The following is a 16,864-nucleotide window of genomic DNA, read 5'->3' as shown; positions in this document are numbered from 1 at the left end:
GAGTCGGTATAGCCTTCCAGTTTGAGTTCTCGTCCTCCATAAACCATGAACATATTCTTAGTCCTTCGCAAGTACTTAAGAATGTCCTTCACGGCTTTCCAATGCATCTGACCAGGATTAGACTGATATCTGCTCGTGACACTCAGAGCAAATGCTACATCCGGTCTGGTAGATATCATCCCATACATGATACTACCTATAGCTGACGCATATGGTACATGTGTCATATTCTCTATCTCTGCATCAGTCTTGGGACACATAGACTTGGATAGAGAAACTCCATGACACATGAGTAGATGTCCTCTCTTGGACCCATCCATTGAAAACCGTTTCAATATGGTATCGATGTAGGTTGCTTGAGTGAGTCCTATCATTCTCTTAGATCTATCCCTATAGATCTGTATCCCAAGAATGTAGGATGCCTCACCCAAATCCTTCATCGAAAATCTACCTGATAACCATATCTTTGTTGACTGCAACATCCCTACATCATTCCCAATGAGTAGGATGTCATCAACATAAAGTACTAAGAATGTCACCGCATCCTTAACTACTTTCTTGTACACGCAAGGTTCCTCCGGGTTCTTGATGAAACCAAAATCTTTAATTGTTTCATCAAATTTATGGTTCCAACTTCTTGATGCTTGTTTTAGACCATAAATTGATCTCTGAAGCTTGCATACCTTATGCTCGCTTCCCATGGATGTGAACCCCTCAGGCTGCTTCATATAGATTTCTTCCTTAATGTCTCCATTAAGAAAAGCAGTCTTCACATCCATCTGCCATATCTCATAGTCATACCATGCAGCTATGGCAATTAGGATTCTTATGGACTTGAACATTGCGACTGGTGAAAAGGTTTCATCATAGTCAACTCCTTGCCTTTGAGTATAACCTTTCGCCACCAATCGCGCCTTGTAAGTCAATATCTTACCATCAGGCCCAAGCTTTCTTTTGTAGATCCATTTACACCCTATTGGAACAATTCCATCGGGAGGATCCACTAAAGACCAGACTTGGTTAGTATGCATCGAATCCAATTCTGACTGCATAGCTTCAAGCCATAAATTCGAATCCGCATCAGAAATTGCTTCCTTGAAGCTTCTTGGATCACATCCAATGTCGGGTTCATCTTGACCCTCTTCAAGAAGAAGACCATATCGAACTGGAGGTCTAGAAGTCCTCTCGGATCTTCTAGGTGCAGGCGTGTCCAGCAATGGTTCCTGAGGTGTGGGATCGTTATTTTGTATTTCGGGTTCTTCTCGAACTTCTTCGAGTTCCATCATCTCGCCTTTCTTATCCAATAAGAACTCCTTCTCCAAGAAGGTGGCATTCCGTGAAACAAACACCTTTGTTTCAGCAGGATAATAGAAATAATATCCGATTGAATTCTTCGGATACCCCACAAAATAACACAAGCTGGATCGACTATCCAACTTATCTCCCACTGTCCGCTTCACGTAAGCAGGACATCCCCAAATCCTCAAGTATGAATACTTAGGAGCTTTGCCATTCCATAACTCGTATGGTGTTTTGTCCACTGCTTTAGTGTGGACGTTATTCAACAACAATACCGCCGTTTCAAGCGCATAGCCCCAAAACGAAGGTGGAAGCTCAGTGAAGCTCATCATGGATCGAACCATGTCCAACAAAGTTCGATTACGACGCTCCGATACACCATTAAGCTGTGGTGTCATAGGAGGAGTCCACTGAGAGAGAATCTCATTCTCTTTTAGATAGTCCAAAAACTCGGTACTCAAGTATTCTCCACCTCGATCCGATCGAAGTGCTTTAATACTTTTACCTAGCTTGTTTTCTACTTCAGCCTTGAATTCTTTGAACTTTTCAAATGCTTCAGACTTATATTTCATTAAATATAAATACCCATAACTAGAATAATCATCAGTAAAGGTAATGAAGTAGGTGTGGCCATGTTGAGTCCCTACTCTAAATGGACCACAAACATCTGTATGGATCAAATCCAACAGATTTTGACTACGTTCAGGCTTCCCCTTAAAAGGAGATTTAGTCATTTTCCCTTTTAGGCAGGATTCACAAGTAGGTAGAGAGTTAATATCAGACATATCAAACATGCCCTCTCCCACTAGCTTGTTCATCCTCCTTGAGGAAATATGACCTAGTCTAGCGTGCCAAAGGTTTGCCGGGTTTTGACTATCGATTTTCCTTTTGTTTGTTGTCGCCGGTTTGTCAATACAATTTACTGGAACGTCTTTTAGTTTTAAATTGTATAGATCGTTTTCAAGTTGTCCATTTCCAATTAAACATTCATTCTTGTAAATATTGCAAATCCCATTCACAAAATTACAAGAATAACCATCTCTATCAAGCATAGAAATAGAAATAATGTTTTTAATTAAATCTGGCACAAATAAAACATCTCTCAACAATAATTTAAAACCATTCTGCAAAATCAAACAAACATCTCCAATGGCCGTAGCTTCAACTCTGGAACCATTCCCGAGCCTCAGCTGGGTCTCACCCATTCTAAGCCTGCGACTTCTTGTCATCACCTGCAAATCATTGCAAATGTGAGATCCACATCCGGTATCCAATACCCAAGAAGTTGTATTAAGTGACATGTTTATTTCGATATAGAACATACCCTTTGCAGTTCCCAACTGCTCAAGATACTCCTTGCAGTTGCGCTTCCAATGACCCGGCTTCTTGCAGTAATGGCAAACATCCTTGGATTTTCCATCGTTTGAAGCCTTTGTCTTTTGCTTCTTCTCGGGTTCCACTTTCTTGGGTGGGGCAGAACGTTTCTTGCCCTTCATACTTGGCCCCTTCTTAGCAGAAGATGAGGAGCCCACCAAGAAAGCTGGCTTATCCTTCTTAAGTGTGGATTCATATGTAACGAGCATATTGACCATCTCTTCAAGGGTGGCCTCTATCTTGTTCATATTAAAATTTATCACGAATCCATCAAATGAAGAAGGAAGAGATAGAAGCAGCAAGTCCACATTGAGTTCATGCTCCAACACCAAATCAAGGGTCGCTAACTTCTGTATGAGCCAAATCACTCGTACCCCATGATCACGGACCGAAGTCCCTTCACGCATGCGGCACGTCATCAACTCCTTAACAGTAGAGAACCTTTCAGCCCTCGACTGAGCCCCAAAAAGTTCCTTGAGTTGCGTGTGAATGTCAGCAGCATTCACCGTGTCCTCAAATCGCCTCTGGAGTTCATCAGACATCGAGGCTTGCATATAGCATTTGGTCTTGATGTCATGGTCACACCATGCATCAAGTTTGGCCAATTCCTCCGGACTTATGTCAGCTGGTGCTTCCTTCGGAGGTGCTTTCTCTAACACGTAGAGCATTTTCTCCGAAGTTAAGACAATCTTCAACTTCCGGAACCATTCCGTATAGTTGGCGCCAGTCAGCTTGTTTTGTTCGAGGATCGAGAATAAAGGATTTCGCGAATTCATTGTATGAAATACTGAAAAGGAAAAACAGACATATATCAATGATTGTTTAACAATTTACTAAGACATAAAATAGGCGAATTTAATTTTATGAATCTCACTCCCACTATTTTAACGATTTCACCACCCTCTAGTGAAAACGGGAAACTTTTTCCTTAGTGAGAACATGGAGTCCAATTGACAAACTTATGGTCCCGAATAATATCAGCCAACCATAATTCTCAAAAGGTAGAGCCCAATTGCTTCCAAAGCAACCCCCATGTATTTACCTCATGTCCAATAAGGGCCCAATAATATGACGCCGTTTAAAGTGACATGTCAAGATGACCCATCAATATTAAGTTGTGATGGACGGTCGCCATGTGGATCCCCCAATAATATGAGCCGATCCCATGGGAGTTCCACCCAACTTACAACATTTGTCGATCCAATGTACAGCTTTCCGACGGACGGGCCCCCCCAATAATATGAGCCGGACCGTATCCGCGGGTAGCATCACATACATTGACCGTTGATGGAAGGTAGGAACATTTAAACAATATTTAAATTTCCTTTATTTATCTTGATATAAATTTTAAATCATATTTAAAATGAGGGATTTTATTTATAAAAATATTTGTCTCATCATATTTAATTTATTGCATGCATTGCCGGATTCACGCAATTTATGTCTAAACATGCATACAATCATAATATCACATATTATATAGGATGATCGATTCCATTTCTAATTGACCCGTGGTTGCCAATCACGGGTCTTAGTCCAATCCTAGGTAATATGCAGTATGCAAATGCAATCCTATTACATATGCTTCCAATTTACATTTCTTCAGTCTTCATTGTCTGCTGGGCCCACCATCTTCAAATCTTGATCTCCCACTAAATCTAATGTATTTACAATAAATAACAATGACAAGTAGGGGATACATTTTTAGGGGGTGGGAACGGGCTATAAACCAAGCCCACTTTTATTACATATGACATTCATATCGGGCCATAAACCAGGCCCATTAATAAAACCAACAACAATAAAGACAAAATGTAAATTCCTAACATACACCTACAAAATTGGTCATGGCAATCGATCATCCTTATCCAATAACATTTAATTCAAAATTAATTTATTGGATAACATGCTGTGGCAATTCAAATTTAAACAAGATAAAATCATATTTTATATATAAAATCACATTTCACATATAAAATCATATTTTATCTCCATATCAAATAAAATCATATTTTATCTATAAAATCCAATTTTACAAATAAAATCATATTTTATCTAATATATCATAAGATCATATCTTATCATCAATTGTACCAAAATAATTGATTTCAAAATTCAATTTACGGATAAAATATTAAAATTTTCCAAAAATTCAAATTTATCCAAAATCAATTTTAAAATTTACGGACTCGAACAATTCGATCCGAAATCTCGTGAACCAATCAAAAACAATTTTTGACCGGACCAAAAATAAAATTTTAACATATTAAAATTAATTTTTAATAAAATATTAATTTTTCCCGCGGGCCACCCGGGACACTCCCGGGTTGGCCCGCACCCGGGGCGCGGGCCGGGGGCTGCCCGGCTGCCCCCTTAGGGCAGCAACGCTTGCTGCCAGGGCGGCGCCTGGCGCCGCCGCTGGGCGGCGCCGAGCGCTGCCCTGCGCAGCGCCCAGCGCTGCGCTGGGCAGCGCACAGCGCTGCCCTGGGCAGCGCCGTGCGCCGCCCTGGGCGGCGACGGTCGCCGCCCCTGGGGGCAGCGACCATCGCTGCCCCTTCCGGGCAGCGATCCAATCGCTGCCCGGGTTTCGCCCCCGGAAAAAAAAATTTTTTTATTAAAAATATTTATTTTGTTTCAAAAACCGAGACTCAAAAATTTTGTACAATTGATTAATTCAATCGATTGATCTGAGCAACCTGGCTCTGATACCACTGTTGGAAAACTGGCGAGTTCCCAGACCAATTACGATTGATACCCGGTGCAGCGGAAGTTTAAAAATTTTCATGGAACGTTTCCATGGTATGGGTATCAACCGTTCATCGATTGAATTACGTGTGTGTAAAATTTAAATAACAATTAAATAAATTTTACCTCAAATCTCGCAACGAGATTAATGGACACCAACAGAACAATTCTGCTCTTGTTGTCTCTCCCTGGAACCGATGAACGCCTTCAATCAGGTCCACGAACAGAGGTTTAATCCCTCTGATAGATTGCACTAGAAAATCTATCAGAAGTTTTCTGCGAAGAGAATACACGAATTTGATTCGTTATTCCTTACTGCGATTCAAAATCACAGACCGGAATTTTCTCGGGCAGAGGGGGAGGGTTCGGCCGATTTGTTGAGAGAGAGGCTAGGGTTCGATTTTTGCTCTGTCTCAAAAATTATGACCTATTGTGTGTAATTTCTGTACTGAAATAACTTATTTATAATGCAGGCCACTAACACCTTAGGGCCCATTAGTCATAAGCTGGGGCCCGACAAGCAAAGCCCGCTCGTTCAGAAATTAATATAAAATTCATCGTGACTCCGATTGATGAAACGATTTCACCAATGTGCACAGAAACCATTTCTGCACGTTTTAAAGTCAAAATAAATTTTCCTGAATCCGAATTCAGTGGTTTCCAAAAATGTCCATCCCTATGTCATTTTAGGAAATCCTACTCCCTTACTCTTATTTAAGAAGTCCAACTCCTTAGTTCATTAAATTTAACTCTTTAAATTTAACTATCTCAACGGGGATTAAAACTCCATTACACTGTGTGACCCTCAATGGTTCAGGGATACAGCTAGCCGTGGGCTCACAACTCCTTGTGACTCGGAACAACACTTTCCGACTTGCCCAACGAATCATGGTAAAGCGCCTAGCAACATCGCCCCATGATTCCCTAGGTATCACTGATAGTGCCTACAAGAACCAGTAGATTTTGGTTAGCGTACAGTACGGTCCCTTCATCCAAATATCCCGATCGAATCAACAACCATTGGTATATCGAGAGTCGCTCAAGATTCGATAACCATGCAATACATCTTGAAGATCAAATTAGTGACATCGCATGTGCTACTAAGAAACCATTTCTTAAATCACATCAAGTACTCTGGCCAGAGATTTGTCACACTAATATCTCCTCAGATCGCATAGGATATCCACACTCGCAAGTATGTGGTGAATCCTTGACAACAATGCATTGACTCCTATATGTGTCGTAACTGTACCCAATCTCGACACCTGATGACCCCCTCAGAGTCGGTAAACGAGTCAAAGCACAGTACTAGCATATAGAGTCTCCATGATGTTTCAAGTCGTAAGGACTAATGGTGTACAACCAAAACCGCGGACTTTATCCACTCGATAAGTGATAACCACTTGGAAAGTCCGGATAGGGTAGTTCGACTATTCATCCTATGAATATCCATTTGCATGCTTCGAACATCTCCATGTTCCCTACCAATGAAACGTGGTACTCCGCATCGCAAATGCTAGTCTCAAACTCGAGCGATCCTTATCCTTATTATCGGACGGCTCAATCGACTAGGAACGGTTTTAGAATATACAGTGACTATAAGATGTATTTCATGATAGACATCTCCATGTTCTACCACATCTTACATACACTATAGTATATTCAAGGTCTTTATCAAAACAACAATAGTATATAACAATATGAAGTAATATAAAGTCATTGCCATAAAAGTGTAAATAATATTAAACAAAAGATTGTTTATACAAAGAGTCAACAAAGCCCATAGCCACACAGTTGGCTCACTGGGCACCCACTCTTACAGAACATGCCCTCTCCCACTAGTTTGTGCATCCTTCTTTGAGAAATATGACCTAGTCTAGCATGCCATATATGTGCTGAGTTTTGACTATCTTGTTTTCTTTTATTTGTTGTTGTTACTGTTTGGACATTGTTCAATGAAATATCTTTTAATTTTAAGTTATAGAGATCGTTTTGTAATTCACCAGTTCCAATCAAACATTCATTCTTATATATATTTCAAACACCTTTTGCAAAAACACAAGAATAACCATCTCTATCAAGCATAGAAATAGAAATAATGTTTTTAACCAAATCAGGAGCATACAAAACATCACTCAAAAGCAACTTAAAATCATTGTTTAATATTAAAATAATATCTCTTTTGGCCTTGGCAGCAACCCTTGCTCCATTTCCAAGTCTTAGAAAGGTCTCACCTTCTCTAAGTTTCTTGCTTCTTGTCATCACCTGCAAATCATTGCATAGATGAGAACCACATCCGGTATCCAATACCCAAGAAGAAGAATTCATTGAGATATTAATTTCAATATAAAACATACCATGGCCAGAACGCTTCTGGGCAAGATATTCAGTGCAATTACGCCTCCAATGTACAGGCTTGTTGCAGTGGAAACAGACTTGTTCTGATTTATTTGCCCTTTTGGGCCCTTGAGCAGGTTTCTTGTATGGCTTCTTATTAGGCTTTGTGAGACCTCGATTCTAAACATCTAATCTTGGGATTAAACAACACTAAAACAAACAATAACCAAAGGTTAAAGCAATTAAAAGAAATTTTTTTTTTAAAATAATGCCTCGCTCTATCCGCATGATCTTGCGGATCGAGCGAGCAGATCGAGCGGTGACAGAAACAGAGTAAAAACAGCAGAATTAATGCAGAAACTTAAGTCCAAAACCAACAACATTTTATCATGCATTACAATCACAAGTTCTTCATATAATACATGAAATTCTAGGATTACACAACCGCTCAAAAGTATTGGATTTGTAACGACAAAATTTCAACACAGCTCGCATAAACAATACAATAACATAACGAAGTTCGATATCTAAACATGTTCAAATACAACTAGGTAGACATGCTGACACGACTTCTAAACCGAGTCTCACTACTAGCTCTCCCTCTTGTTGCTAACCAAGCCTTCGCTGACTTGGTCCTGTCCCATCTGTTGCCAAGTACACATACAAAACAAAGCAACAGCCGGATAAACCGGTGAGAATGACATTCTCAGTAAAAACAACATAACAAGTAATGAATATACAACATGCTATCAAACAACATATTCAAGTCGAAGCTAATGATATGCATGTCTTTAAAACCAGGATATCAATTCTGATAAACAAGGGAGTACTGCTCTGCTTTTGGGATCCCGAGGATGAGATCACATAACGACTCACCGACTTTCCCAATCGAGGTGGTGCCACGTATCCCACTCCTCTAGACTTTGAGCAACCATAATGAGTATGCTAGCACTAGGCAAAATACTACAACCTAGGCCACTCAATCATAGTTCCCAAACATGTAAACAAAAAAAGGGCGGTTCTGCCCGCTGAAATCAAAGTAGGCTCAAGATGAATGCATAACAGAAACATAAAACATAAGCCATATAAAAAATCCAATCAATCAACAAGACACAAGTTCCTCATGCTAGAACAAGTGTAATGCAATATGTGATTTGAAAGGGAAACTCGAGAACCAACAGTCCCGAGTATACTATCCCGCTACGATGACTGCTTTTACCTTTCAAGGCAAGTAGTTCCAATCTCCACTACAAGAAAAATGTTAATTAACAACACTCAAACAACAACGGTTTTATGTAAAAACCATTGTGTTTTACCCTATAACAATGGTTTTAATTAAAACCGTTGTCTTTGGGCGTTTCCTTAATAAAAAACACAACAGTTTTTTTAAAACCGTTGTCTTTTGGGGGTAAAAGTCAACGGTTATTTAAAACTGTTGTCTATAAACGTTTATTTTGGACATACGACAACGGTTTTTGAAACTGTTGTCTATGTGCGTTTTTTTTAGGTTAAAAGTCAACAATTTCGTAAAACCGTTGTCTTTTATAACAATTTTTAAATTATTTTATTGATATCTCTTACACACAACATATACACTTACCCCCGATAATAATTTCTTCAAAAAAATAAATTATAAAAATAAATAAATAAAAGAAGAAAACCTACCGTCAAAAAAGAAAAGAAAGAAAACCTATCCCCAAAATCACCCAACCTGATTCCTTGTCTTCTCCCTTCGATTTTTCTTCGCCACTGCCGTACGTCATCGGAGAAGGTGCGACCCACCGCAGAAGGTTGCTTAGTGCTTGGAGATCTCGATTATGGTTGCAATCGCAAGGCTTCAGATCGGTACTTGCACGACCAAGCTGCTCGATTTTTCCTCGACGAACCAACCGGTGGACTCGAGAGGTGATCACTCAAAAATCTCTTTCTCGTTATAACTTATTACCTGGGCTTGTTTGATTCTGTGGCAGTGCATCATCATTCTTTGTGACACAAACGTTGAGAGCTTTGTCCCAATACGGGCGGACAGTTATTGCCTCCAAACACCAACCGAGCAGTGAGGTTTTCGAGCTGTTCGATCGATTGTACTTGCTCTCTGGTGGGAAAACAGTGTACTTCGGACAAGTTTATGAGGCAAGAAATCTTCGTGGATTTCACCAAAACAGTACACATACACGCATATATATAGGCTAGAAATCTCTTGCTCCAGAGTGTTGAATTTGCTGTTTTATTATGAGGTGATCGAGTTTAATAGTATAGTGTAGTGCTATGTGTTGTCTTTGATTTGTCACTGAAATCAGGTCATTTGAATTAAAATTTAAAGAGATATGCCAATTTTTCTGAAACCTGCTCTGTATCAAGAATAATTTATTTCACCTACTGTCATTTCGAAATCTGGTATTGATTGGAGCATATTTTGACTTTAAAATTCACATAAAACTTGTAGATAATTGTGTTGTCTTCGATTTGACACCAGTTATAACTCCTTTGGATGTAAAATGAATTTTATATGAATTTTCTACTGAAACTGCTCCAATCTGCGGAAAACAAAATGTCCGAGTTTCAGATGTGTTCTTGCAGATAGATTTAGGACTATTAGATTATTTTATTTGGAAAATCTCTGAGAAGATGAAATGTATCAAAATGAGTTAGCTTTCATTTCCACTTTAGAGAACCTGTTTTGAATGCGAAATGAATTAAATATGATTTTTATACTATCGGCTGACGAATCTGAAATTCGGTTTTGACCTTGTTGCCTTGTGTGTAGAAGTCTTGTTGCTCTTGTATTTACATTATGTTCAAGTACTTCTCCAGTCATATGGTATCCTTTTACAATATGTAAGTCTGTTTTTCTAGTTGTCCTTGTACATTTGATTGTTTTTCTAGGTGATATGATTTTTATACAATATCTCCATTGTTTAGTCTACTTTTCAAAGTTTCTTAACATCCAATTCAATATTTCTTTCTATAATCAGCATTCAGTTATTGCAATCTGAGTTAAATTGAAAATTTTAGGATATATTTACAGTATGGAAATTCGGAAGAGATTTTCACTTTTCATTAAAATACCACTTAGCAACTTCCTGAAAATCGCTGAGATCTGTTGCTTTGCTTGCAGGTAAATCTGTTTGTGTGAGATTTTTTAAACTACTATTTATCCCATGTCTGTTGTATCTTTGTAGGATGTCATTGATGCCATCATGACGATGAGGAAATCAAAGTTGTTTCATATATTGATTCACGGGTACTTCATGTGTTCTTCAAAATGCTTACTCGATCTTTTAGTAATTTTTTTGTTTGTTGAGTAAGATAAAGGAGTTATTAACAAAAACATGGAACCATAGTGCATGAGGTAAGTTTATCATACCTCATGAAATTAAGTGAATCATGCCTCGGAGACAATCCATACGTTCGAATGGTATGTATATTTGAGCTCTAGATTTTCTATTTTCCCTATTGTTTTTGGAAATTAAGTGTTTTTCTACTCGTAGAATAATGTTCAGAAAAATTTACTTTGAATTAGTTCATTTGATAAAAGATTCGTTAGATATCTAGAGCTTAAAATGTTAGGGTTACGGATTTGGTTTCCCCAACCCCTCTAGTTGCTTAAATAATTGCTAAAAAAAGTTACTTTCAGTGGCTCAGTCTTTATTGGAATACCATGGATATCGATCTGTATGCAAAGACACGGATTTTACCATGCCATAGTTACATGTTAAAATTTGGTCTTCAGTAGTGTTTAGGATTGGGCTTTGTCTCAATTGTTTTGGAGTATCCAGTTCTTTTTTTTTTTTTGCAGCTTATTCATTATTTGGTAAAATTTTCTGCAGAATGGGAAAGTCTCTACCATTCATTGTTATTGGTCTTGGCTAGGTGATTAGTCTTATAAATCTGCTGGTTCTGGTGTTGAAGGTTTGTGCTTTTTCTTTCTTAACTTTCTTGGGTGAACTGTTATGTTTTTGTTTCTACATTTATGGTTTCTTTTTGCTGATTTTTAAGTTCTCTTGTACTTTGGATTTCACTTGTCGTTGGATGTCATTTTCGCTATCTTATTCGTTAGCCATTGCTTGTTAGTTGCCATTTTTTGCTCTGACAAACATTGTTCTGTGTTTATTTAGATGACTTAGTCTAATATGCTTTTGTTTCAAGTGTAAATAATGTTATCCCTTTTATCCAAATAAATTTATTTCAAGTGTAAAATGGGAGAAAGCCTGTCTAGCTCTTGTTTATGCAAATTTGTATTGCTGGAACAGTTTCTAAACGGGAAAAGGTCATGCTATAAATTGCTGCTAAGACATTTGATGGCCTCCCTTGTCCGTGGACTGTATTTTCTTCCCAAGTTCCATACTCTATTTGTTGGTTTCATTTTTAATAAAAATCATATTCCAGGAATTTTTTTTCCTTTGTTAGTTTAGATATAACTGATTTCAAGCTATTTTGTTCTGGAACAGCCTTGTTAAATTGATATCCTAACCATCTTGTTACTTGTTCAAAGGTTTAACCATCTATAATTATACTACAGTTACTGATTCCAATATCCTTGGTGGCTTGCAGGTTCCTGTTGACCTTGTAATTGATCACTTTCTTCATTAAGTTTAGTTAATTCCAGCATTCCTAGCTATTTTATCACTTTGAAAAAAAGTTTCTTTTAATTTTTAATTTTTATTTTTATTTTTTTAAAAATACACCGCAATAGTAAAATGCATCGATCTAATACTCAAGGAAATTTCAGTTACCGTCTGATATACATAAAATAAAATTAAATAGGAGCTAATCATGAACAAGGTAGAGTTCAACAATGAACAAATAGATTCCTAAGATTGGTTTAAAAAATAAAAAGAGAAATAAAAAAGGAAAGGATATGTAACTTTGAGCCTCATTTTTGTGATTTGATAGCCTTTTTAATCCCTATTTGTTCTCTTATTATCTCGTTGAATTAACGCTTGAATCGTCGGTTGTGTCTCAAGGTTCCAAAGAAGATGAAACAACCAATTTTTGTTTACTATCCAGCTGGACGATTCTATCAGAACCATCGCCGGTTCGTAAAAATCATTTTTTTTATTTCTTATAACTATTATAACTCTCCTTGTGAGTTAAATTTCTATATATGTTTACATTCGTCTGAAAAATATAAATCTCATTTTCAAATTTGGATCCAAAAAGATGGATTTTCCACTCGAGGCGCAGTCTATGTTATGTGTTCAAACGTCATTATGATTTGAAGTCAAGAAAAATATTGTCAGCGCAGATGATTATATTTAATTCAGTGACTACTGTAATTGATTTCTGTGTATTTTTTCGAATAATTTCTCATGGTTGGTTATGGTTGGTTATGAAGATATGTGGTTTTTGAATTTTATTATTTTGCTTTTGGCATTCCCATTTGGGTGATTATGATCTGAAATTAGATTGCGGTTTTAAAGTTGTGATGAATTAATGTAGGCAATGGGTTTTTCATTGTGGAATTGATGGTGGAATGTGTCAGAATTTTTTAAATTTAATTAAAAAAATTGTGAAAAAGTACTAAGAAACTGTATTGAATCCTAATTAAAGTTTTAATAAATGGTTTATTTCTTATCTAGTATTGCTACTTATTTCTATGAGGTTTATGTTCTATCACTGTTTAATTTTAAAGTTGATTTTTCTTTTTTTGAGGACTTTTTGTTGTTGAAACTTAGATTTTCTCTAAAATAATTTATGAGTTTGAAGATATTATTTGTTAACACAAAAGACAATCAGGTTTACAATTATGGTTTTTAATTTATATTATATATATTTATTTTGATCATGTGTCTTCAGGAGTATTGGGAAAATGCTGGAAAGCCGAAAAAATATAAAGGTTTCAGCAAGTGAACTAGAGCTGGGAGTTGTTGTGCGGTCTCTTTACGTTCGGATATTAGTGTATTTTTTTTGTCATTTTATTGGTTGTATTAATTTTCGGAACGTTGTAAATCTTATTTTCTAACGTTGGAAAATTGTTTATTAAATTTTATTTTTGAATTTTGTATTTTAAATAATTTATAATACTGCAAATTTGTGTATTAATTTTTTTTTATCTGAAAAAAGACAACATTTTTTAATTGTTGTCGTAGGTACTTAAAAACTGTTGTTGAAAGTCCTGCTTTTTAAAAAAACATGCTCAAAGACAACAGTGAAAAACCGATGTCTTTGATGGCAAAGACAACGGTTTTTCACTGTTGTAAAACCGTTGTCTTTTCTTAAAAGACAACAGTTTTTAACCGTTGTCTTTGAGCGCTCTCTTTAACAACACGGCCTTTAACAACAGTTTTTTATGGCCTTTAACAACGGATAAAAGTTGTTGTTGTTTTGCATTTTTCTTGTAGTGCTCTGGAAAGCTACAACAAAAGATTGTATCAAAGTCTAACCAAACTAAACAACAACAAGGCTCAAGGTAAAACTCTTTACCAATCTTCGTCTAACTCTTGACGATCAAAACGTTGTTAACTCTTGCTTGACAAACTCCAAACGAATCTGTCCAGATGAAATACAAGATCAATAACCAAGATCAACTTACAAGCCAAGTTCAACAACTTCAAAAACAGTTCAAATCTCCAAAACTCAAACCGACGGCATAACGGCTATAAACTGAACAAACCGACAATGCAGACAGCAGTTCAATAGCGATAACAACTCATAACAATTGTAACACAACCTTAACAAGGCAATCCCAACAAATCTCAAAATCATTATTTTCGAAAATGGCTTCCAAAAATCACAACAAATCTGAACGTCGCTCTAATTCAAAACCGACAGATAATAAATGATCAGAACTCCACCAAGAACAACATACTAGAATCTAAATCGATTCTAACAACCTTCGAAAAAAAACATATCCGATCGGAGAAATACTTATGGTATAACGGAGCTCTCACTGCAGTGATCACTAATCTGCCTTCAGAAATAATTTCCAACGGACGGATCGAGCTCGGACTGAAATCCCAAAGCTTGGAATGAGAAGGGGGCGGCTCTAATGGAGGAGGCGTTCAATGAGGAAGAAGGAGAAGACTTTTCCAATCAAATCCAAGTGTAGATAATATATAAAAATCAATATTTGCATTTTAGTCCCTGAAATTTCCAAAATTTGCAAAAAGGACCCTGATCAAAATCAAATCGGCTTGAGAACTCTGTAATCTCTGATTAACTCAAATAAACTCATTTAAGATAAAAACGGGGCGTTACAATTCTCCCCCTCTAAGAAGAGATTTCTTCCTCGAAATCAACAAGAACCACAACTCATAAGATAGAATAAAGAACTAAAGACAGTAAGAAGAACTCACGTCATCCGAATAACTCCGAAAATTGCTGTCTCATGTCAGATTCTGTCTCCCAAGTCGCTTCCTCGACGCCGTGACGGCTCCACTGCACTTTCACTAATGGAATCAACTTGGTTCTGAGTTGCTTTTCTTTCCGATCAAGGATCTGAATCGGTCGTTCAAAATAGCTCAGAGTCTCGTCTAACTCGGCTTCGTCAGGCTGAAGAACATGAGAAGGATCTGGATGATACTTTCACAGCATAGAGACGTGAAAAATGTTGTGAATACCAGATAAAGACGGAGGAAGTGCAAGTCTGTAGGCAAGATTGCCTATCTTCTCGAGAATCTCGTACGGCCCGATGAATCTCGGAGATAACTTCCCTCTCTTACCGAATCTGACAGTGCCTCTGAAAGGAGAAATTTTAAGGAAAACACGGTCTCCCTGCTCGAAACTCAGAGGTCTACGTCTGACGTTCGCATACTTCGCCTGCCTATCTTGAGCTGACTTCATTCTGGTCTGAATGATCTTAACCTGCTCTGCAATATCTCTAAGCATCTCCGGTCCCAAATCTGGTGACTCGGACAAGTCATCCCAAAACAGTGGAGATCGGCATTTCTTACCGTACAATGCCTCAAAAGGCGCCATACCGATACTCGCTTGGAAGCTGTTGTTGTAAGAAAACTCAACAAGAGGCAAAGAATCCTGCCAACTAGTGCCAAAGTCTAGCACTACCGCTCGCAGCATATCCTCTAACGTCTGGATAGTCCGCTCTGACTGTCCATCCGTCTGAGGATGATAAGCTGTACTCAGATGCAATCGAATACCAAGTGCCTCCTGAAGACTATGCCAGAAGTGTGAAGTGAATCTAGGATCTCTGTCTGAAACGATCGACTTTGGCACACCATGCAATCTCACAACATTGCTAACATACAACTCAGCCATCTGATTATGACGATACGTCATCCTGTACGGAATAAAACAAGCAGACTTCATCAATCGGTCGATCACTACCCAAATAGCATCGCATCCTCGAACGGATCGTGGTAGCTTCGTGACGAAATCCATGGAAATGTGATCCCATTTCCATTTAGGAACAGATAGACTGTGCAACAGACCTCCGAGCTGCTTCCGCTCTGCTTTTACCTGCTGACAATTCAAACACCGAGATACAAACCTCGCTACGTCGCTCTTCATTCTCTTCCACCAAAACTGAATCTTCAGATCGTTGTACATCTTATGACCTCCAGGATGAACGCTGAACCGACTACAATGAGCCTCTTGGAGAATACGCTGTCTCAATTCTGGAATATCAGGCACAACAATACGGTTATTCACCAACAAAACATCATCTCTAACCTGGAATTCAGACTGATGTCCCGATCTGACTTTCTCTACTGAAACCTGAATGCTCGGCTCAGACTTCTGTGCTTTTCTGATTGCAACAAACAACTCCGGCTCGGCTTGAATAGCAAACACTCTGATAGTCTCCCTATCTGTTTCAAACTCTAAACCAGAAGTGCAACAATCATCGATCAACTGAGAAACACCAATAGTAGAAAAAGATAAAGAACAAAGCTTTCGGCTCAAGGCATCTGCAACTGCATTCGACTTTCCCGGATAATACTTGATTTCACAGTTGAAATCCTTCAACAGGTCTAACCATCTTCTCTGCCTCATATTCAGTTCTGCCTGTGAAAACAAGTACTTAAGGCTCTTTGTTGGAAAACGGTGTTCAGATCAATTAGAATTGATACCCGGTGCAGCGGAATTTTAAAATTTTATTTTATTATATGGAACGATTCCATATATGGGTATCAAAACTTTTACGATTAAA

At 37.9% G+C, this 16,864-nt stretch overlaps 1 long non-coding RNA gene across 2 annotated transcripts; it reads left to right on the top strand.

Annotated features, from left to right (window-relative positions):
- Positions 1 to 9,450: 9,450 nt before the first annotated feature.
- LOC140866889 (uncharacterized) lies at positions 9,451 to 13,694 on the top strand. Of its 2 annotated transcripts, none has more exons than XR_012144989.1 (5): positions 9,451 to 9,888; positions 10,938 to 10,999; positions 11,586 to 11,667; positions 12,723 to 12,793; positions 13,555 to 13,694. It is a non-coding gene; the product is annotated as an uncharacterized lncRNA (long non-coding RNA). The 2 variants fall into 2 exon arrangements; XR_012144990.1 differs by having other exon boundaries at positions 9,451 to 10,593.
- Positions 13,695 to 16,864: the final 3,170 nt, after the last annotated feature.

Source organism: Henckelia pumila, chromosome 4 (genome assembly GCF_033568475.1).
Source record: "Henckelia pumila isolate YLH828 chromosome 4, ASM3356847v2, whole genome shotgun sequence".
NCBI lineage: Eukaryota > Viridiplantae > Streptophyta > Magnoliopsida > Lamiales > Gesneriaceae > Henckelia > Henckelia pumila.
Note: the sequence above shows the minus strand (reverse complement) of the source record. Positions and strands in the feature narration are given on the sequence as shown.